This window comes from Ambystoma mexicanum, chromosome 11 (assembly GCF_040938575.1).
Source record: "Ambystoma mexicanum isolate Mex_15411 chromosome 11, UKY_AmexF1_1, whole genome shotgun sequence".
Taxonomy (NCBI): domain Eukaryota; kingdom Metazoa; phylum Chordata; class Amphibia; order Caudata; family Ambystomatidae; genus Ambystoma; species Ambystoma mexicanum.
The window spans coordinates 735576570-735600532 of record NC_090934.1 but is presented as its reverse complement, the minus strand read 5'-3'; the positions used below and the strand labels follow the sequence as shown (position 1 = coordinate 735600532).

General features: G+C 44.6%; 1 long non-coding RNA gene across 1 annotated transcript in view; it reads left to right on the top strand.

The window, feature by feature from the left end:
- Nucleotides 1-22846, top strand: part of LOC138504770 (uncharacterized) — a 145666-nt gene extending 122820 nt beyond the window's left edge. The window contains exon 3 of the long non-coding RNA XR_011279959.1: nt 22768-22846. This is a non-coding gene — a long non-coding RNA (uncharacterized lncRNA). The remainder of the gene's footprint in view (nt 1-22767) is intronic.
- Nucleotides 22847-23963: the final 1117 nt, after the last annotated feature.

The window sequence follows — 23963 nt, the reverse complement described above, 5'->3', positions numbered from 1 at the left end:
TGGACCAGAGGTGCCAGGTATTGGTTGAACAACCAGGGAGAAAGGTTAGACCCCTGGGGAACACCACAGGTGGAGTGATAGATAGAGGAGAGGAAGGACTCAAGTTGGAACTGGGAGGGACGATCAGAGATGGAAGAAGTCCGCCAGGACAGAGCCTGATCAGTGATACCTAGGTTATCACAGAGCCGGTTGAGCAGGATGGCATGATTGACTGTGTCAAATGCAGAGGAGAGATCAACTAGGATGAGGACACAGGGGAGATTAGAATCAAGGTTAGAAAGCAGGTCTTCACAGATGTTGAGGAGAGCAGGTTCCGTACTTCTAGCTGCTTTGAAGACAGACTGATAGTAATGGAGAAGACAGCAGACAGATTCAGCGTGTAGATTAAGCTGGGAGATGGCCATATTTTCCAGGAGTTTTCCCAGGAAAGGAGTGAATGAGATTGGGTGATAATTAGCCGGAAGGGAGGGGATGGCTGAGGGTTTCTTGAGAAGAGGGTGCACAAGAGAGTGTTGCAGTCCGTGTCTGATTTTGCTGGGATCGGCTCCCATTTCCCACCAAGGAAGACTATCCATTGTCCTCTTCGGCTGTACCACGTGTTTAGAGACCACAAAATCAAGCTCTGCAGCTCCTAATTATGAGGATTTATTCGGTTTCTCTGCAGCTGGTCCCTTTGTTGTCTGGGGATTGGAATGCATCGTCATATCTCTGACCTTGGTTGTGGGCCTGTCTCACGCGTTCGGGTCTCTGTGCATCCTGATTCAGCTCTGCTGGTCTCCATGGCTTGAGGCCTGCTGTAATTTTCCTAAACCTTATAATGCAGTTTCTACATTGTCCATGTTATGCTACGTTCCCTATGGGTTACCTGTACATGGTTCAATCAGGTTCCATATATATTCCTGTTTGTCCACACAAACACAATCTTCATGCATCAGCAAGCCTGCTCAGGATCTCTTTTGCCTTACGGTTCTGCATTACTGCATTTGGCTAATGAAAAAATAATAAAAGCATTGACATTATGTTTTCATCTCTGTCCTCTAGCTATAGACCTGTATTCTCATGTTCTTCATGTATGTGTGTGTATCTTTATGTGGTGCAGTGCGGCCTGCACATGTGCTTCATGTCCAACAATGCTATGTCGCGGTGTCACTAATGACGTCAGCACCATGGCTTCATGGTGCTCAATCGAAGCTGTCCATATAGGTTTCCCTGTCCACAATCACTGGCTCTTCTCCCACACATGGGAAGACTTGCATTGTATTTGATCTGTATGGCTGACTGAGATTATATATTTCAGTGAATTCATCGATCATTGGTGCACTCTGGATTACTCTAACATAAAATGTATGGCGGCAAGCATTTCTAGCTCTTCACCCTGAGAAGAACTTGGGGGCACAGAGGGGTGGTCTTGGGACTGCCTCTTCAGAAGTGCCAATGGTGTTGAATGGCAGACCATTTGGTTTCTGATTTCTGATGTGATTTGTAACATGCTATTAAGTAGACTAAACTCCCTCAAGATGCGATGATCAGTCATGAGGAAATTATCAAGATTCAAAAAGTCACAACCCCAGATTAGCAAAACAGAAACATGTTAGTGCCTTGCAAAAAGGTAGGCATTTGCCATTTAATGTAAGGCAAAGGGCAGCTCATTCCACATGCAGCGTGCCAGATTGTAATGCTCAACCCTGTCTATAATGGCAAATCTTTAAATCAAAATAATATGGGGCAATTCATGCAGACACATGAACACCAAGTTGAGAGTTTTTAAAATGATCTGCATTTGACCAGAAGCCAATGCACGGATTGTGAAGCTGGGGAAATGGGGTTTTGCGGTGGTATCTCCAAAAGAAGGTGAACCACAGCAGTCTGTACTTTCTGAAGGCACAACAGCTGATACTCAGGAAGCCTAATTTCCAATTTTAGAATTTATAAAGAGCCAACTAAAGTAGCATAAAATCCTTTCTTAAGATATGGAAGAATACAATAAAGAATTGAAAATGTATATAACGGCGATTTGGTCACCAACTATTTGGCAAATAAGATTACCAAAAAAGCCACATTTTTAATACTCTTTGCATAAGTTGATGAATGACAAAAGAACAGCGGAAGGAAGGCGGGGTGGGGAGGAGTAAAGCTTGTGCACATTTCTGTAGTTTGTGTTTAGTGCCTAGAAGTATGACCTCGGCCTTACTTGGATTCTGTTGGAGACCATTTTCCAGCATTCAGTGTTCAACTTCACCCACACAGCAGATACCATTCTTTGGATCAATGCCGGAACTGTTTACTTTAAAATCACCTGAGTTCATCTGCATATGAAGGATAAAATGAACCATATTTGACCAAAATGACCAACAGAAGTAAACTATAAATGATAAAAAGCTAGGGTGACAGTGGTGAACCCTGGTGAACTCTGCAGTTCACCATTTTCTTTGGGGACAAAAAAAGGGCTCTGCCTCACCTGTTGAGTTCTCCCCTTTAGGAATGATTACAACCATTCAATGGCACAATCAGAGACAGTCACTATGTTGTAAAGCCAAGAGTGGGGGACATCATGATCCAGTGTATAAAATGCTTCAGAGAGATCAGGCATCATTTGAAAGGGTGGCATCCCAAACAGCCAATAAGATGGTCTCAGTTCTGTGTCTTTATCAAAATGTTGACTGGTACTCATCAATAACTCAATTCGTTTTCAACAGTTACCATCTGCCTGAGAATATTTGAAGAGTATGCATGGCCAGCAAACTATTGATAAATAAGGCTAGAATGAGTTTCCACACTCAAGCCGAATCTACTGATGTTTGGTGTAGGTGGGGGGTACGAGTCTGCGCTGCTACAAATTGGCCATTAACTAGTCTACATTGAAATACTATACAAAGAACATGGCCTTATTCAGAGCTTCGGCAAAGTCAATCATAAATCACTATATTAATTCAATGAAAATCAATACTTCAGCATATACCAGCAACTATCTATCCAATGTATAAAGCTAGAATCATGCATGGCATAGCATGCCATTAACACATCTGCAACATTTACCTACGATAACACCTGCATTTAGAATTGTATTCTGGAGACAGTAGCACTATGTTCGCATAAACATGTTATAAAATCATTGCCTGCCATTCTCAGGTTTTTCACAGTTGTTTATGTGTTAAATGTATGCATGTATTCTGCTTCCATACTCTGTAAAGTACTCTTCACAATGATACCTTCATTTAAATTACAAACTTCAATGTACTGGATAATTCAATGAATTACCTCAGATATGTGCTAGAAATAGTGCCATAGATATTGCACCTTTGCTCAGTCAGGTGCACAACTATTATTCCAGGCCTGATTAGCGTGTTAGCCTCTTTGCAGGAAGCAATAGAGGCCATCTCTTCGTCTGCTGGTGCAAACTTTGCCCAAGGTGTCTATCAAGAAGGCAGATGTGGGCTGTATTCCCCAGCGATCAGCCAGAAGGACCCTGAGCAGTTAGTCCGCCCCTTCTGTCCCCCACAGCCCCCACACAATCCCTGCATCCATAGCCTTGGTGCCTGACCTGGCACAGCTGTATTTCCCCTTCAGCTGAATCCTACTGTAGTGATGAAAGGCGGGTGCCATTTGGTGTCAGAGCTCATGCACAGATAGCTTAAAGGTGACCCCCCAAAGCTGGCATCTAGAATACACACTTCAAGAGCTTTGTTCAGTGGTAGAAGTGAGTGGGAATGGTCGGGAGCGGTGTTCCACTACTTTTATTTTTTTACTGTTAACAGTTCCACTACTTTTTGCAACCATTTTCACCATTTCGGAAATGTTCTTTGTGAAATTAAAGCACACTTCTCCATTGTACTACCGAATGGCAGTTACATCTAAATTGAAATCTGTTTCAACTCAAGACTGCAACCCTTGAAAAATGTGATGCACGGGGCTCCCTTCCTGCCTACTATGTTCCCCGCTGGGGTCACAGTTCCACTCCTTTTTTTGGTACACTGGCTTTGTTCATTCACGATGGGGCTTAAGGGACTTCGTGTGGAAAAAAACAATGAATCTGGCTAACCCAGCAAATAACTACAAATCACAAATTCAAATCAAACAATTATACCCAAGAGAAGGTTACTGTGGCCTGAGTTGAACCTACAACGTATTTATGAATTTCAGAGCAAAGCTTCCAGCTAAATAAACTCATGTGTCATCTGCAGTAAACTCACCCACAGGGTGAGCAGGGTATCAATCCAACGGATCTGTGATGCCCACAGTGATATGCAAATATAACCAACAAGATGTTCTATTCCAGATAATGTAATGTTCCTGTACCAGCACGGTGTCTCAAATTGCAGTGCCCTGAGCACGCTTCCTTTCCAAATACTTCTGCAGGGAAAGGGCTGCAGCTGTCCTGTGGCTGTTGTGTTGAACGGAGAGTAGGTTTTCTGCGAGCTCTGTGTCGAGAACAAAGTGCCGCAGGAAGAGCCTGGGGCCAGATTATCAAAGCTTTGCCCTGGCGCAAAAAAAGTGGAGCAAATGAATTTAGCACCAATTTTGCCGCTCTGCTAATAGTGAATGGCGAGAACAAGTTTAGCCCCAAATCGTTATGTTCTCACCGGGGAAATTGGATCAGGCGGTCTTATTTGCTATGTTTGCCGCTTAACATGAAAAGAAATGTAGTAGACGCCTTTTGTTGTATGCTATGCAGCAAGTATTCTGCAAAAAATAGCCTGATTAATTTTTGCCCTAGTGCAAACGTTTTTAGATAATATGGATTGTGGCAAAATCTGTTTGCATTATCAAAGCGTTTGCTCAGTTTTTAGCACCAGTGCAAATCTTGCATAATCTGGCCTCAGAAGTTGCTGTTTGTTGCTGTTCGTTGGGTGTTCGTACTGAACAGCCATTTGGAGACGCGCCAGCTGGCCATAGCCTGAGACACTGCTGCAGACAGTGGATATCTCCTGGTATTTGGGTGAAGGCGCCTGTAATTTAAAAAGGAGGTACTGATGTGAGGGCTTGAGGAACCTCTGTAATATCCAGCCCAACGTAGCAAAAACTGCATGCGCCTCTGTAATTTTATTTGTTTTTCTTGTATATTTAGGGGCATGTTGGGGTATTGTCTCACTCAGTTAATTAATCTATTTACTTCTGTTAATATGCGCCAGGCTATGACAAGGTTTATTAATCCAGTTTGGTGTACAATCATTTACATACTGTCAAATGTGTGTGCTGTTCCTTTATGATGTCATGGTTCTTCTTAGAGTGTTGTTTTCTTAAGGAGATTCCATATGGAGTCAGTTGGTGCCTGCTGCTCAAGGCAGTGCCTGCTGTCACCATGTCGCTGACTAAATAAACCTCACTAAAGAGTTATGCTTGTCTGGACAGCATTTCTTAACAGGGCAACAGAGTCTCTGTTCAGGATAATCAGACTCCGGGGTGCCCCTTGAACCGGTCGGGTGTGCCACCCACAAATTGTGCTTTCAAGAAACGGTCCATATGACTCTGGTGGTGATTGAAAAACCACCTAGAAATTAACGTGGATATATTGTGGATGCTTTTTGCACTTGACATTTTACACCACATGCTCGATATATTCATATATAGGGATTTTATATGCTGGTTATTTGTATATTTGTAGTTCACTGCTTGTGGGATATTTAATAACCCTGTATTGATTTTAACAATTCTCACCATATTTTGATATTTTTGTCACAGAATCTATTAACCGCGCTTAGTGGGGGACTAGGCCTGCCTAGGTATTTTGGCCACTATCTGTCTTTAGCATTTTGTTATTCTGTGACTTGATTGATGTAGTAGGGCCCACTGTTTTCTTAGTCAGTATTGACTATATCTCATTTTGGTAAAGCGGAAAGCAGAAACAGCCTTGTCGCCAGGGTCTAGCAGAAATAAGGTAGGTAGGATGCTTAAACCAATCCATAAGGTGAATTCTCGGATCACCGAAATACAAGGTTTTCCTTTTGACATTGATGGTAAAAAAAATCAAAAAAGAATGTGCCACCAATAACAGGTGGGAGCCAAGAGGGAATTGTATGGACTGCGACAAAAGCAGTACATGTTAAAATTGAACCCAATGTCTCGAACTGTGTTATAGATTCTGTCACACATGGGGAAAGGGACTTGATAGATTTTATCGAGCCCTGTGACTTGTCAGTACCAGAAGGTAGAACTGGGAATAACGAGGCCCAAAGGAGGACCAGTTGGCACCCTTTGAAAGCAGTCAAAAACAGGGGCGTGAGGAGGGGGAAAATGATGTGTTCCCTGCAGTGGACCCTAGGTCAAGGGGAGGAGGGTGTTCTGTGGCAGTATAGTGGAGATCTACTCCTAACTGACAGGAGCTCCATCCACAGTATGATCAGTGGGCCCGAAATTAGTATCACAGCAGGGATCAAATAAAGTGAATATAAGAGGCAATGAAGGGGAAGCAGAAAGATAAAGTGAAATTGGCCATATACAGGATAAAGGGACAATGGAAATTAACCCCATTTGTTCCGTGCAAATAGATTTGACCCTCTTGTATCAGAAGGGCTGGGATATAAACAGGGGAAGGCTCCCCCAGTCAGGGGGAGCAAAATGGAGCCAAGAAAAATGTAAAGGTCCAATATGATCATCAGCTCCTGGACACAAATCCTTAAAAACATACAATTTAACTGTGAAAAAATACAGAGACTGAGGGACACAGACTTCTTCCACCAGCTCACATTGATTGGGGCTCTGCATCTAGTAGAGTGACGCCAGCCTCAGAAGAAATGTTCTCCGACATAAAAGATTTTATAGAGAGCATAAAAGAGATCAGAGAGATTAAGGAAGGGATAGACTCAATAAGCATGCAGGAAAAAGTTCAAAAAATTGGTGGGGATATAGAAGCTTTTAAACTTAGACCCTTTTATGAATGAAAAGACAGGACAAAGGAGAACATTAGGGGCCCCACACCTATCCCAATACCAGGATATAACATCTATACAGGGCAGTTGTTCCCAAGTGTCAGAATCCCCATGGGCCCTTCCCTTCTTGACAGGAGGCTGTACAATGAACATTTCCCTCCACTGGCAGGTTCAAATCTCACCCATTTAGGAGCCTCTCTGTTACATCAGTCTGAAAGGGCTGGAGGAAGTGGTATGGCCTGCAAAGGTTGTCATTCCGTTGTTATGGTTAATGCCTCTCGACTAACCCTTAGAACATACGAAGATCAGGAGGCTTTGATAAACAAATGTACCCATTAGTTCCGGCATAGTAGGGGGATGTTTATACATAATAAGAGATTACATTGTGAAGTGTTCCAGAGGCTCTATCCTCCTGACTGGATTAGATTAGATCCGGGTATGCTTGCGTTCCTGGGATCTGGTGGAGGGGAGTTTAGGAATTGACCTTAGGACCTACCTGACAATATAAGGATAGCCCTGAAGTCTGTTGAAACATTTCAAAACAGTTCAGAGTGGTGGGTGCAGGACACTTTGGGCAGGCCAAGTGAAGAGGAGAGGACCAGGGGAATGGCTTTGGGTCGTAGAAGGGAGGGCTTAATTTTAAAGATGGCTGCTTGATGACTGGCTGGAGATCTGAGTATCCCAGCCAGGATGTCTGACTTCACCCTTCTATCATGGATGTAGCGGGATTGGTTAGACTCTTGGAAGATACAGACTAGTGCTCCTATCTACGCGGGCACCAGGTGATTCTATTACAAGAGACATGGGAATGCACTTCAGTTCCACTCCAGGGCTACAAAACCTTTTGTGTCCCTGCAATAAAGTGGCCCAAGGGAAGGCCAAGTGGGTGACTCTTGGCACGGGTGGATGTTTATCTAGGGTGAAAGATCACTAATCAGCCAATTCATTGGATGGGCCTACAGCTCCAATCAGTGAAAACCGGAGAGAGAAAAGCCTTGTATTTGTTTAATGTTTACAACAGGCCCACGCATAATGGAACTGTTGGAGAAGCTGCAGGGAATAATTGACTCCAGGTCCTTTGGAAGCCTGGAGGAAAATAGCATTATCTTGTCATGGGATCTTAATCTTCAAATTGAGCCATTAGGTGCATTAGAGGGACCCTGGGCAGACCAGGACACATCCTGGGACATTGCTGTCTTAATGGCAGACCCCACTAGGAAGGCCCATCCTCTAGCGATAGACATGGCCTGGTCTCTGTATAATTTAAATTTTAGGGCATGTAACAGGTGGCTTCAGAATGACCATCCCATGTCTAAAACATTTAGGGTAATTAACAGAGATTCTCTAATAGATTGCATCTTGATTTAGGGGAATGATTGGGCATGGGTGAGTGATTTTAAGGTCTGGGTGTGAATTGAAAGTGACCATTATCCTCTAGTAATAAAAATTCAAGTTGGCTAGTTAGGTTCAGGAAATAACCAGGAGCCTAATAATGCCCAGCCAATTAGTATTTTGGGTCATGCCCATAAACCAATCAGATGGATCAGGAACTCAAGCCTATTTATAATGCTATCTTGGCCAATTTGGCAACCCTCAGCAGAGAAGGAACCTTGGATAATGAGATCCTTAGTGAATTTGAGAAGCTTAAGGGTAACCTGATCCCACATATAACACTCCCAGCACTGGTAGTAAAGAGGAAGACACTTATTCAGATAGGCTGGGTATGATCAGGCTGGTATGATCACTCATGCAGGGAAGCAAAGACAAAAATTATGATTTGTGACCGTGCAGTCCTGGGAGTAGATAGATACAAATTGTGCACTTTAAAATCAGAATATAAAAGTCTAGGAAAGAGCATTTGTCCAGGACCAATGGTGGGCTTGCTGCAACACACTTGAGAGTGGGGATAATATATTATTCTGGAAGCTGGTCACAGACTGGGAGTTTAAGGGAGAACTAATGCCCCACTGTAGTATCAGCGCAGATGACTGGCATCTCCACTTCTCAAACTTGTATAAAATGGTACAAGAGAATCTAACAATGGGGCCGAAGATTGATGAGGCCTTAGCTCTATCCCAGGGAACTCTGATTATATCTGTTCAAGAAGTAGAGAAATATCTTAGGGCACAAAGAAGTGTGAAGGCACCTGGATCCCATCAGACTTGTTTAAAGATTAGGTAGGAGGGTGGTCACTGACCCTCTGTAAACTCTTTAACTCAATTATTGTGTTTATTTCAGTGCCCCCCTCGTGGTCTTTATACCAGTGTATAAGAAGGGTAGCAGGGAAAGCCTTGCCAATTACCATCCAATATCGTTGCTGGATAGAGCACGGAAAACGCTTAGCAAGATCATTTTAGCCACCTCCAGGAATGGGCAGACTTAAATAATGTGATTATCGATCTCAGGGCGGGCTTCAGGAAAAATCGGAGGATGATTGATCAGTGTTTTATGTTATATTTGTTGATTCAAAAGCACCTAGTTTTGCAAAATTGAAAATTATATACAGCTTTTTTATATCTACGTATGACTTTCGATTCTGTTTCTAGAGAAGCCTAATGGAAGTTTTTGCTAGCTAGAAAAGCTCCCTCTCCCTTGGTCTCGATAGTTAGGACACTATATACAAACTCATTGGCAACCATACGTTATGGCCTTGGGGGTGAGGAGACGCACTCGTTTAAGGCTAATAAAGGTGCCAGACAGGGGTTTGTGCTTGCTCGTCTACTTTTTAATGTATATATACAGGAAATTAAAGATGTTTTGATGAGAGAATTCCAGGACAGCCCCAAAATTAACTATCAGAAATGTCCTGCAATGGTTTATGCAGATGATGCGGTTCTTGTTTCCACTACACCCGAGGGCCTGAACAAATTATTGAATGTTTGCTTATCAAAATTCAAAGAGCTGTGTTTTGAGGTAAATACAGAAAAATCCAAAGTAATGTTTTTTAAACCATGGTTTGCAAACACTAGTGCCTTGACTATAGAGGTGAATGGTGTTCCTATGCAGCAGGTCAGGTTCTTCGACTACTTGGGAGTCCGCTTCCACAAGACTTGTGGCTGGAATTCCGAGGTGGAAAAGTCAGGAATAACACTGGGGAAATATAGTGGGGTCATTAGATCTTTCCACATATGGCATGAGAGTGGAACAGTTTCACCAGCCCTTAACCTTTATAAAACTAAGCCCTTCCCGCAGCTCTTTATGGTTCGGATAAATGGGGTCATGCTGCCCCTGTGAAACTGGAACTTTGCGAACCCACGTTTTTGAAAAAACTGCTTATACTTCCTGAAAGTGCTCCATCACTGCTGGTATATTTAGAGCTTGATCTTGATCCAGTGTCATCCCAGTTGGCCCTCAAACCTGTTCTGTATTGGTTAAAATTGTGGCAGAACGAGAGGCTGGAGAGTTATCAGGGCGTGTTGTCGTACCTAATGGCCATGGAGGGAGGTAAAAGATTGAGCTGGGTGGTCCATGTTAAGAACACTTTGCATGCCCTTGAAGCCAACAAACTCTGGGAAAACCCTATCGCCTGTTCACAACGGTCTGTTATGGATCTAAAAAAATCTGCCAGAGACAAATCAAAGGCCCAGAGGTACCTAGATTTAATTCACCCAGCGTATGAAAGATCCCTGTATTTATGAATGAGGCTGGGAATATTCCCAGTAGCCTCATTCACAAAATTTTGGAACAATGCAGGTGGGGTGGGGGTAGTGTCCCATGTGTGGGTCAGATTGCAAAACCCTGACACATTTTTTATTGATCTGTCCCAGCAAAATAACCGTGAGAAAATTGTATTTTGAGACCAACTCTTATGGCTGCAGGAGTCAGTTGTGTAGCGGAAACAGTACGGTTTCTTAGACAACCAGTGTCTTCCTGTGTTGTCTTTGCAACCGAGCAATATTTGCACAGGCCTTGGCTGAAAATAAATACGGCCCTGAAATAGTTTTTACAACTGAGTGTTTTACCTTTTGTATTTAGGCACCATAATACAATAACCATTGAGGCTGTCAAGGCATGATGTTTGATTGTAAAATTGTTGTTTGAGGATATGAGCAATGCTCTCCTCTATCTTAGTGTTTACTTTTTTAATATCATGTGCCTTTTTTATCACATATTAGGAAATATTTGGGAAATTCTATTGAACATGTTTATGTGCAATGTAATTTGATACTTAAAGTTTTTATAAACGTTATACAAGTTTTTCAAAAGTACTTCCACAATATGACACTGAAAAAATACAGAAGATTTGTCATAAACGAATCATTGCTTCATTGACAACCACAAGTGTTTAATTCCTACATGTGTGAGCCAACATCAATTATCTGCTTGTTGCCTAGCAAGCTGCATACGCCACTTGATTACACTGCCAGACTTTCACTACATGTTGGCCCTGCACCATGTTGAGTCCTGGGACAGGTCTCCCCATAATATAACGGAGGAGTATTAAAATGCTGCAAATCATATCAACTGTATGTGGATGAAAGAAAGAGGGAACTCTTCCAGAATTTGAGCATGTGTGTCCCGATTCTGAAAGGATCTCCAGAGATCTAATAAGTGAACCTGGTGCAATGGAATTAACCTTTTAATTGGCAACCCCTCCCCTGGAACTTACTGGGGCTTTCCCTATCTATTATTCTCCTATTCTGCTCACTGCTCCAATACTCAGTGGCTAGTTTTGCATTTATATACATAAAGACGAGCATAAGTACATTCGTTTTCCTCTTCCACATAACAACAATCTGTATAACAAATCACTGATCAGTGTGAAAATTCAAAGGTTAGTATGCTACTGGCCACATTTCTCACCCACCTACTAATATATGCTCAAACAATGCTCTCAACCCATCTGTTGTATTTCTGGGCAGTTTTAGCAAATGCCATTTTTCATTTCTGCACAATTTATACATACAGAAATACGAAAACCAGAATCCAATATGATGTTTGACTATTTCGCACCTGACATGTAACAACTTTAGATGCTGCCCAACGAATTATACACATTTCAAGATTTAGACACCCTCCCAGAAGAGCCTGTGCGATAAAGCCACATGCTTGAAGATATTTTTCATATAAATATGTACCCTCCATAAGCTCCAGGAACAGCTGTGAACACAAGCTATGCAGTGACCAGAAAGGCAGGTTAAACCCTGGAGTAATGTGGGTGGGGTTTGCCCCTCATGCCACAGAACTGTCAAGCTACAATTCGGACACATCCAGTCAAGCATGCATCAGGGCTGCCACCCTACCCTTAATACAGAAAGCCCTGTGGGACTTTCAGCACAGCCAGTCATGCCAGGTGCATCGCTAAAACTCCAGCACGAATAATAAGAAGAAGAGCATACTATCATAGGATAATGCAGATGCAATACAACTCACACTTCTTACCGGATACAACCCCAAAACCTTCATGCTACAGAAAAGGGGCCTTCCTCCCGCTGTCTATCTTCCAGCATCATGGGGTCCCGGTGAAATACTTGGGGTCTAATTTACAAAAACATTTTCGATGGGACGTTCCCATGTTAAAACATTTTTTGTAAATCAGGCCCTTATTCTCTGACCTTGTCATGATGCCAAAGGTTACATTTTATTATACAAGAATGATCATTCATAACATACCAAACATTCATTTTTCACTTAGTACAAAACATCCTGACATATTTAGGAATCTCAAATCTTCCGCACATCAGAGGCACATGGTGAAGCATCTAAATTACCATGCCCCCACAGTTAACAATTTTCATTATGGAAAAAGACACAATGCAAGGTTACAATTTCTTATAGAACAGTAGAGGTCCTGTGCACTAAACATCACTCTATGTCCAATATGATAAGGGAGACCTGGTTTCATTTTAGTATCCATACATGTCTGCTATAGTTCATTTGCACTGTGTAAATAATCAAAAACATGGATATTTCTTTGCAGAATCTCTAGTTGATGTATAAAAAGCAATATGTTCATCAAATCATACCGTTGATAGGCAATCTGTCCAGTCACTGCGTCAATTTACTTTGGTTTCCCAGGATGACTTGTTAGTTTTTCAAATGTATTTCAATTCACACTCAACCATTAACACTTCACAAACTATAACACTTTAGACACTATTGCTCAAGATATTCCTTACAATATCCATACAACATGTGTATTTACAATAGGTCCAATAATATGAATCATGTATATTACATTCAGATTTTTCATAATTTTCTTTGTTATCAATAATGAATTCTGCCCAGTGTTTCTATTACAGCATTAGTACATTGAATTACTAGTACGTGTAATTACTACTACTATTAAAAGAAAAGTACAATTATAATTATAATCACTCAGTATTACCAGTAGATACATGAGATGCATTCATTAGTAGCTGCATACCTTCATTTGATGTTACCCCATCAGAGGGCCAAACTATCAGTTCAACACAACCAACAACGCCTCAGACACCTTTACATCTACATCCAGGCGACTTCAATTTCCAGCAAAGGAAGCTGGTGGTGAAATCCAATTACTTTACAGGATCGTCTTATGTCTCTATGTGCACTTTTTTTTTTAGGTACGGCTGTATTGCCTTTAGGCACCTCACATACTCCTTAAAAGAAACTTTATTTAGCTCAATAAGTTAAATCAAGTGCTGCTTCTTCCTGTCACAACATCAACTTCACCCTCTTCTTAAGCACATACTAGACTACCTTGTGCTACATTTCTCCCATCAATATACGAGACCGGAATTGTGTTTGCAATCCAACACCTGTGTATAGGCGCATTATAAATTTCATATCATATCATATCATACTTATAAGGAGGATGCTTCAACAATTAAATTCTAGCCTATCAGGTAACACTAGGCTTAATACACTAATATTTATTCTACTATGATTGTTTCTAACCTTCTCATAAAATTCAGATATATTTGCATGGCACACAGTTTCAGAAAATGAAACCCTTTATACTGAAATAGTAAGAGAATGGATGCTAACTATCTCAATGCCCAAGCCTTTATCTGAAATGTTTCTTCCATCTCGTCTAGAATATTTCTCCAGGCAATTTGCTTCAGCTTCAGGCAAGATAGGAGCAGCATCCCTACCCTAATATGCTTCACTAACTATTCATCTGCCATGACTCAATTCTTATTAGCAAATTTGATCAGGGTTCTTGTTGGAGATTTTGCTTGAGACACCTTTGCTTTCCATGGAGTTCTGCATGTTGTCCTGTTATCAAATAAGAACCCCAGATATAGCTAATCCCTTTTGCATTACAACATGGTCATAGCCAGAATCCATGCAAAATGCATTTTGGCCTTGTCCACTCTTTTGTAGGTTTGATTTGTATTAATGAATAGGTTGTTCCATTCCATATGATTATCTAAAAGAGAAGTTGAAATAGTCAAACAAATAGTGCAGGTTATTGTTTTTTTTAAAAGAAAATCTAAAAATAACACACGATCTTATGGAGTTGATGCCTTTGTTAGCTTGACTATTTTATGTTTGCTAGCTTTCCAAAGCACATGGGTCTTTCCCTTGGCAGTACACTGCCTGAAGAGGAAACCAGTATGGTCTTGAAAGCTGGAAGTTAAGAATAGGAGTTGGCATAATACATGGATTTTAAGTGCAACATTTTGTGTGTTTTTTATCTTTAATAAACAGCAATAATTTCCTAAGGCATACAAATGGTCTTTGGTGCAAAATTGCAGTATGATCAAATATTGTTGGATCATCTGCATTGGAAAGTATGTGTGTTCACAATCTCAGTGGGAATCATCTATATTTTTCAGGGCTAATGGAAGGTCATGAGATTAAAGATTTCATAATATAGCTTCAGGGCACATCCATATTTTAATCCCCCAAATATTTCATTTGTCCATGATGGGTTGCCCCCCGTGTTTAATCTTATTCATAGCCACATATTGCAGTACAACCCGTGCATTTATTTCAATACACCAGGAGGAATTCCTCATGCATCCAGATTTTCCTACAGCACCTGTAAATACTACAAGGCAGCCGCTTGTGTCACTGGCATATTGGACTGAAGTCGAAAAAGCAACATACCTCAGAATAAAACAAATACATTTCTGTCTGCTAGTTTTCATAAACATATGGGTGTTGAGGTGCCGCTTCTTCCCGAAGCGTCCCCTTGGAGAAGGCCCTGCTTGCGCAGGAATGATACGCCGGAGCCTGGGTGTGATGCAACCTCTTTTATTAAACGCATCGGCGGAACTGCCGAACCTCCCTTGTCCCTCCCCTTCCCCTGACGTCACGTCCGGGACGTCATGTCCTGTGGGACCCAACGGGGATCCGCCCACACAACGATGTGGGCAACCTGACATCTCCCCCCTTTTTAACATGTGAGTTGAGGGGCTCCCTTCTTACCCTATCTCCTCGATGAGTCGCGTCGGCTTCATGCGACTCCTCTGCGGTCGTGTTGTCTTGATCGGGGTCGGTCCGTCCCTGGCGAGTATGGGGAGTGGCGCCTCGCCTTCTGACTGTTCCCCGTCTCCTTGGTACGCTTCTTCGCGTGGTCTGTCCTCATCGCTATCTCTGTCCCAGGTCCATTGACCTGCTGGAGTTAGTATGACTCGTTTGAAATGCGAGTTGTTCCTGGTTACCGTTGAGCGGTCATCCCTTTGTGTTGTGACCATGGAGCCCTTCTTGTGTGTCACGACCAGAGGCGTGGGTGCAAAGGTGGCTTCTTCTTTCCGGTTTTTGGGTTGCCTGAGCCATACTTCGTCTCCTGGTTGCATTATGTTCTCCCGAGCTCTTCTTTTCCTGTCTGTGATCTCTTTCGTCTTTGCTTTCCTCGCGGTGTCATTTGCTTGCGCTTCTTGTTCTAGCGGTGTCAGATCTTGTGGTCTCGGGTCTTCAGGAAGTCGCGTGGTGATCGGTCTTCGGAACATCAGGTCTGCGGGGCACACTCCCGTCGTGCTGTGAGGCGTGTGCCTGTATTCTCGTAGTAACTGATTGAGGGCCTGTTCGAATGGCTTGTTTTGCACATGGGCTATTTGGAGGGTCCTCTTTATGTTGGCCATGAACCTCTCGACCATACCGTTGGCCTGTGGCCATCGGGGGGTTATGCGTCGATGTTGAAACCCCATGTACTTTGCGAATTGCTGAAAGTCTTGACTTATAAATGTGGGACCGTTGTCGGACTTTATGATCTTTGGGATGCCATAGGCAGAGAGCATCCTGTCAAGAGCTGGAATGACGCATGATGTGGCACTGCTCTCTACTATTTGAGCGTCCGGGTATCTTGAATGTTCGTCCATAAGTACGACCACATGTGTCCCGTTGTTCAGTGGTCCGAATAGGTCTACTGCTAGCTCTTCCCACACTTTGTTTGGCAACGGTGAAGATTGTAATGGGTTTGGGTGTGGCGGGGGTGCCACTTGCGCACACACGTGGCAACTTCCCACGATGGTTTCTACCAAGCGATCAAGTTGAGGGAACCAGACTTTCTGGCGGAGGAGGCGCTTTGTGGCGACTACGCCTCTGTGTCCTTCATGCGCTAGGTGTACTATCCTCTCCCGGAGCGTTCTCGGGATGATGACCTTGCAACCCTTTAGTATGATGTTGTCCTCTACCACGGTCAGCTCTTCCCGGACTTGGTCCAGCCACTTGATGTCTTCCCTCGTAGTGTCCGATTCACCTCTGGCTTGATGTTTCATGAGGGTCGTCTTGTCCATCTGTAGGCAGTGTCGGGCGATTCGCAGCGCTGGGTCTGCCTCTGATTGTATCGATAGTTCCAGCCACCCTACTGGGAGTGGTTGCAGGTGATGTATGATGTAATTTATGTATGCGTCCGCTATGGACGGTTGAGACGCTGTCGTGGACATGGGATGCCGGGAGAGGTAATCCGCTGGGTTTTCTTCCTTTCCTGGCCGGTGCTGTATTTGGAAACTGTAGTCCTGTAAGCGTAGGCCCCATCTGGCAATTCTCGGTGGCATCCTGGCCTTCGGGCTGCCGTATATGGTAAGTAGTGCCTGGTGGTCCGTGATGATGGTGAACTCCTTGCCAAACAGGAAGAGATGAAAGTATTCACAAGCCCAGACGACCGCGAGGCTCTCTTTTTCGGCCTGTGAGTATGCCTGTTCCGTGGCCGTCAGGCTGGCGTATGCCACCACGTGTGTGATGTGTGGCTCCCTGGGATCTTTCTGGGTCAATATGGCGCCGAGTCCCACCGGGCTGGCATCCACTATTAGTTCGGTGTCGTGGCTGGCGTCAAAGTATGCCATGTGTTCTGCCTGTGCGATGACCTTCCTTATCGCTTCGAACGCTGCTTGACACTCCTTCGACCATGTGAATGGTGTGTCCTTCCGGGTGAGTAGGCGCAGGGGATTACTGACTGTGGCGTAGTCTTTCAGGTATCTGGAGCAATAGCTGGCCAGTCCTAGAAACGACCTGAGGTCGGTGGTGTTCACGGGGGACGTGGCCGAGTTAAGGGCCTCTACTTTTTCCAGGTCGGGTCTCATGCCTTTATCCGAGAAGATGTGCCCGAAAAACCTCAGAGATCCTTTCGAGAACTCGCACTTGGATTTGTTTAAGGTTAGCCCTGCGTCGTCCAGTGCTTGGCATACCCTGTGTAGTGCTAGGTCATGTTCTTCTTGTGATTTGCCGTAGACTAGGACGTCGTCCGAATAGTTCAGACAGTTGGGGACGTGTCTGATGACCTTGTGAATCTCCTCCTGAAAGATCTCGGCGGCCGAGGATATGCCGAGTCTTTTCTATTGAAACAGGCCGAGATGAGTGACGAATGTGGTGATGTAGCGGGATTCCGGTGCAATTTCAATTTGGTGGTATCCTTTTGTGAGGTCTAACTTGGAGAAGACTCTCGCCCCATGAAGAAGGTGAATCATGTCCGTGATCCTGGGCGCTTGATGCCTTTCCCTTTCGATGGCTGTGTTGGCTCTGCGCATATCTACGCATAAACGTATGGATCCTTCTGGTGACTCCTTGGGGACGGGGACAATGGGCGATACCCATGGCGTCGGGCCCGATACAGGTTCTATAACGTTCATTTTGATGAGTTTGTCCAACTCCTCTTCCACCTGTCTCTGGATATTAAACGGAATGCCTCGATAGTGTTGGGCCACTGGTTTGACCTGAGGGTTAATGTGGAGGTGTACTTTCCGGTTTCGCAGCTTGCCTAGGCCGGTGAAGAGTTTTGGGAATGATTGTTCGATTGAGTCCGGTTTTGTAAAGTACTTGTGGGCCATCAGCTGGTACAAGATGTGTACTAGTCCCATGTCTACTGCTGTCCGGAAGCTCAGTATACATCCGCTGTTAGCTTCTGTGTCTAGGATGTACAGCGGGATCTTTGCGGAGTGCCCTTTATGTGTGCATCTGGCGGTGATCATGCCTTTGCATGGCAGGGGTGTCGTGGAGCCATAGGGGTATATGTTTACCGGGGCCTTTCTGATCTTCGGCTGTGTGGTCAAAGACTGATAAGCGCTTTCACTAATAATGTTGACCGTCGCTCCGGTATCCATGAGAAACTTCAGTGGGGTGTCATTCACTTGAAGTGTCAAAATGGGGCCGTGTTGGGTGGCCGCCGTGTTGTCCTGTAGGGCCCACACGTACCCTTTCCTCCTCTGATCCTCTTCTGACGAGGGAGTGTCAGTACTGGTGGGGGATCTGGTCTCAACGTATCTTACAAAATGCCGCCTGTGTGATCGTCTCGTGTCCTCTGACGAGCGTTTGTCTTCACGTGTGTAACGGCTTCTGCGGTCGCTGTCTTCGTTCCTGGCGCACCGTCTTTCGCTGTCCACTGCAGGTCTGGGCGGGCTCTGTGGGGTGGGCCGGCGCCTTTCTTGGTAGCGATGTTTGGGAGTTGTGTGGGTTGGGGCGTTCTTACACATGGCCCTGTAGTGGTCCATTCCCCCACATGCGGCGCACTTTTGCCCTACAGCCGGGCATGTCCCTGTGTGTGGGTATTCATAACCACATTTAAAACATGTGGCATCGGGATGTTTGTTGCCTTGATTCGGGTGGGTATATAGTTTATTGATCAACTCGGTGTTGTCGCTGTGTTGTTGTATGGACACTTTTCCTAGGCTGTCCAATTGCGAGTCCACCGCTGCTTCCGTGCGGGCCAGCACCAGGATTTCTTCTAGCGATCGTTGTTTCTGTGGGAGCTGCTTACGAAAAGGCTGTGAGAGGCATCCGGCTATTACTTGGGACTTGAGCGCCTCTTCATTGGAGTATCTATGGAATTCGCAATGTTTCAGTTTGATGCGTAGGCGCATCACTAAATTGTCTATTGATTCCCCTTTTTCCTGTCTTGTTGTGTGGAACATGTGGCGCTCATAATCCACGTTTGTATGTGGTGCAAAGTATTCAGACAGCTTGGCGTGTAGCTCCCCGTATGTAACTGTTTCTACATTCAGCAGCTCCCCGCAATGTCTTTTACCGCTGGTCCCACTGCCATGAACAGTGTGTTTTTCAGCCTCGTGTCGTCCGTCAATCCTATGGCACCTGTGTAGAACTTGAAGTCCCGTAGCCATATGTTCCATCTGGGCCCCAGATTAGAGGTATCTCTGATTTCGAATGGGTTGGGCATGTGCATGACTTGGGCTGCTCCCTCCTGGTGTGCATGCTGGCTGTTGTCCTGTGCTGTGTCAGCATTTCCAGGCGCCGATCCTACCCCTCCCGAGGAGGATGCCGGCGTGGTCGCCGTGTCCGACATGACTGCGTTGCAGTGGAGAGTTCGTGTGTCGATATGCTGTGGCACCTGGGGCTGTGCTTGGGCAGCTGCAGCAGCCCTTCTGCTGTGTGTGGTGAATTATATTCCCCACCTCACAGCTTCCTTGCGGTGTGGCCTTATGTCTTGGCCTGCGCAGCCACACGCCGCACGTGGGAGGGAGGTCGTGATTGGCGCGAGAGGAAGGTATCCTCTGGCGCCACTCTCCTGTTTCTTGCTGCCCCTTGGCGTGCCTGCACAGCTTCTCGCGGGCGCCGTGCGAAGAGTTTGTGCTTTTGTCACGCGGGAGGCGGGGCCGCCCGTAGTCAGTGCTCTCGTAATTTTGGGGCGCCCGTGGGCTTTGTCACGCGGGAGGCGGGGCCGCCCGTAGTCAGTGCTCCCATAATTCTGGGGCGTCCGTGTGCGGAATCCAGGCCTTTGTCATGTGGGAGGCGGGGCCGTGTAGAGTCGGCCGTCGTGCCCAAGGCGCGCTGACGCGCTGAACTGCTCGACCGCAGACCTCGGCACGGTGCCAGCGGGAGTCCGTGCCCGCTCGTCACCAGTGTTGAGGTGCCGCTTCTTCCCGAAGCGTCCCCTCGGAGAAGGCCCTGCTTGCGCAGGAATGATACGCGGGAGCCGGGGTGTGATGCAACCTCTTTTATTAAACGCATCGGCGGAACTGCCGAACCTCCCTCGTCCCTCCCCTTCCCTTGACGTCACGTCTGGGACCTCATGTCCTGTGGGACCCAACGGGGGTCCGCCCACACAACGATGTGGGCAAGCTGACAATGGGTATCTTCTTCAGGCAGTGTGCTGCTTGAGGAAGAGGCCTAAGTGTTACTGAATGGTAGCAGTGAAAAATATGAGTTAGCATAATAAAGGGATCACCTATGAAAGATCCTTTGTTGTTTTTTACTTTAAAAAAAGATATTCTGTGATACCAAAAGATCTTTGGAAATAAATTGCAGAGGGATAAAACATTATTGGAGCATCTGAATTAGAGAATCTGTAGATTCTGCTAGTTCTCAACTACTGTGGAAATTATCTGACCTTTTTGTAGCGCTAACAGAAGGCCCACGTTTATATAAATAAGAAACTATAGCTGCCAGGAGCTAACCTTGGTTTAATCCTCCACATTTTTCAACCTTCTATGAGGATTGCATCCAGTATTGAATCTTATTTGCACCCAATTATTGGTATGCAGGCGTTTCATTAATTTAATGAAACAGAGAGGGCTTCCCCATGCATTTTGGTTTTTCACAGCATCGTTCATTTTGCAAATCAATGAATGCAATATACGACGAGTCATCCCCTTCTATCTGTGGCATAGTGGCCTGCAAAGAAAAAAGCTAGACCCCTCAGAAAATATGAAAGACTCTTTTGCAAATTGGACTGTGCTATAGAGATTATTGTTATTTCATACATCTAGTCAGATGGGAGAGCATGTGCCTAGCAAAAGGATTTGCCTGGAATATTCAACAAATTGCTTGTTACATTCGGATGGGGACTTCACGAATACGAACCACTTTAATACCCTTGAGTTTACTGGGCTGTAGCCTTTTCACTTAAGCTGTTTTGCAGTGAACACTGTGATTAACACATTTGTCAACCATTGTGGCTATGTTCTTCAGATTTCATGGAAAAGGCCACCCAGACCCACAAATTATGAGATTTTGAACATTGCAATGTATAAAGTAAACTTATCGTCTTCAAAGATGATTTTATCTAACACCCCATGCTGGCTGCTCCCTAATAAAACTCCTTATTCTTATTTTACAGGATTATATTCATTAGCAAATCTACTTCAATATTTCCCACTTGAATTTAGGCTGATTTTCTCTCATCCAATACCAACACTAACCACCAGAAACCTATAACACCCATATTCTGTATCATTTCATCTCCATGTGATTATATGATGGCAGTCTCTGAAAGGATGGTAGCCCAAAAACTTAGAGATAAAAACACTCCAGGAGTCAAAATAATCACTGCAACTCTTTCCAAAGACAAACCAGGTTTATTACATGCAAAAAGGGTCTCTGACAGTCCAGTAGAACCAAACTGACACAAAGCTCATCTCTGAAGACATTACATCTTTTATAGCAGAAAAAACTGCAAATTAACAATACTATGCAAAATGAGGAGTACAGAATAATCCAATAGAACATGATAATCCACCCCTATGGTCCCTGGACCGATTGGCCACATCTAATATAAATTAATTCCACTAAAGACCTGGTCCCCTACATCGTCACAATCAAAATCAGGTATCTGATTGGTGGGTTCTTATCAATAGATTTGTAAATATGAAACTGTCACGTGAAGTGCACCCTCCTGTTGCAGATATGATCAAATTAAGTTGGTGAGGCCAACTCTGCTTTAATAGTACAACAGGCTTCTTCATTAACCCAGATACCATGGTGCACACAAGCTGTACCTGACATTGTACTAAATGTATTGGCATCACCTCCGTTCCTCCAGTGGCAAATCACGAGATGGTCCAAACACAGCTCCCTCATTATCTCCTCCTGACCACAGGTGCCCAGAGATGATGTGACCAGGACACAGCTCTCTGCCCTTGAGTCTGAATTTCGAGGATTTGTGCACCTTTCTGTAATTCATATGGGGTGTCCGCAATGAGTGCAATGGTGTCATCACAGAACCTCGGTGTAACGCTTACCTGATGCCCTGCGGAAGTGCTTGGACCGGAAGTAGGGTTGTGTGTTCCACACCTCTCTTACCCTAAAACCGTACAGAATAATATGTATAAACACTGTCATGTTTAGGGAAGGAGAAGCTGGATGCGCTGGATGTGATGTAGTAAAAGTTCCCCAAATGGAGGGTCTTTGCAGTGACTGCAAGTTCATAGGAGAAAGGGAACTGCCCCTCCCCACTATTCTCTTACTACTACATGCAACTGGGGGAGGCTAGGCTCACATTTTTTGTGTGATTGATGCTTTGTTGTGTTCTGCTGTGGTTTTCGTCAGTGACCAGTTCCTTCACTGGTAGTTGCTTGTCCAGACCTGCTGCGACATGCTTGGTGCCGGAACTAGCATTCCTCTCCCCAAAAGTTCCTTGCCTTTGTTAGTGTTTTTGTTCTTAATGTTGTTGTCCTTGTAGACTCTTCCTACGATTCACAGTTTGTTACCTTTCTGCTATGTCCTTGGTGTTGTGCTGTTTCTCCTTCCAATGTTTTGCGGTTTCCAGGGTATTAGCATGTGTCTCCTCTTCCTTTCACAGGCGCTGGTTCCCGGAACGCATGCCAAGCCAAGCGGATGCTGAACAGAGTGGTGAAGAAGTGCTGGCAATTGGGATGGAGCACCTGGTGAGTGTTCTCGAGCAGGAGTGCCAGTTTGCTCTGACTGTCTATGATGATTTTCTTTCTTTCTGATGCGTGTTGAAAGTCCTGGGTCTGGAGAATGTGCTACAGTAACTCAGTAACCATGATGCTGCTGTTCTGTGGACCTGAATAAACCGGAAGCAGGGAGTGGCCCTCAGAGGGTAGATTTTATAGCCCTGGGCCACTCCCTGGTAGACTCTAGTGTGATGCACACATAGTGGGTTGAGGGATGTCCGGCTGTCATGATGGGTTCTTGGTTGGACCAAGAGTATAGTGGCCATCTTGTAAGGTGTCTTGTCTCCATGATCCAGCAGCATAGTCCAGCCCTCCCCAGTGTTACAGCTATCCTTACCCTTGCAATTGACACAAACCTCTATAGGAGCCACAGAGACAATTATGGGGTTATTCTTGGGCTTAACCCTCGTGATCTTGACACTTGTGCCCTATTCTCATGAATTTGTCCTTCAAAGGGCACGTCCCTTCCTGCTCCTTTTCCAACTAACAGTTCTATTCTGTTCATTGTGCACCAGGCCTTAATATCAAAATGGCGACACTTCTGCCAAGTTAACACATCGAGCTCACTTCTACCACATTGCCTTGCTGACTCCATCTTCTACTTATTTCAATCCTTCCCACACATCGCACTACCCTTCGTCACTACAGTTGTATCAACTAAGCACCAGACCTGAAATGTTGTCCTATCTATGACCTCTGCAACCAGAACATGAATACATTCTCTAGCTCTTTCTGTGTTACTATATGTGCATATCAAATATGTTTCAAACCTAACTAAAACATCACATGTGCTGTCTATGGCGCAAATTTCACTCTGCTCCTCCGATGTTACATTCTGATAGATTTTCCTCAACCTGAAAATGTTTGCCTGGATGGGACCCTGTACGTGCATCCCAACATTCCCTCCTTTAGTTAATACTCTATTAACTAACCCTTCTACTTCCTTCCTTCTATACTCGTCGTCCTAAGGTACCCATGCTCTACACACATGACATAAACTCCCACCCCCCGACAGGTATATTCTTACGGGGTGCCCATTATAGAACATCACCCTCCATCTCCTTCAAATCGACCCAACACT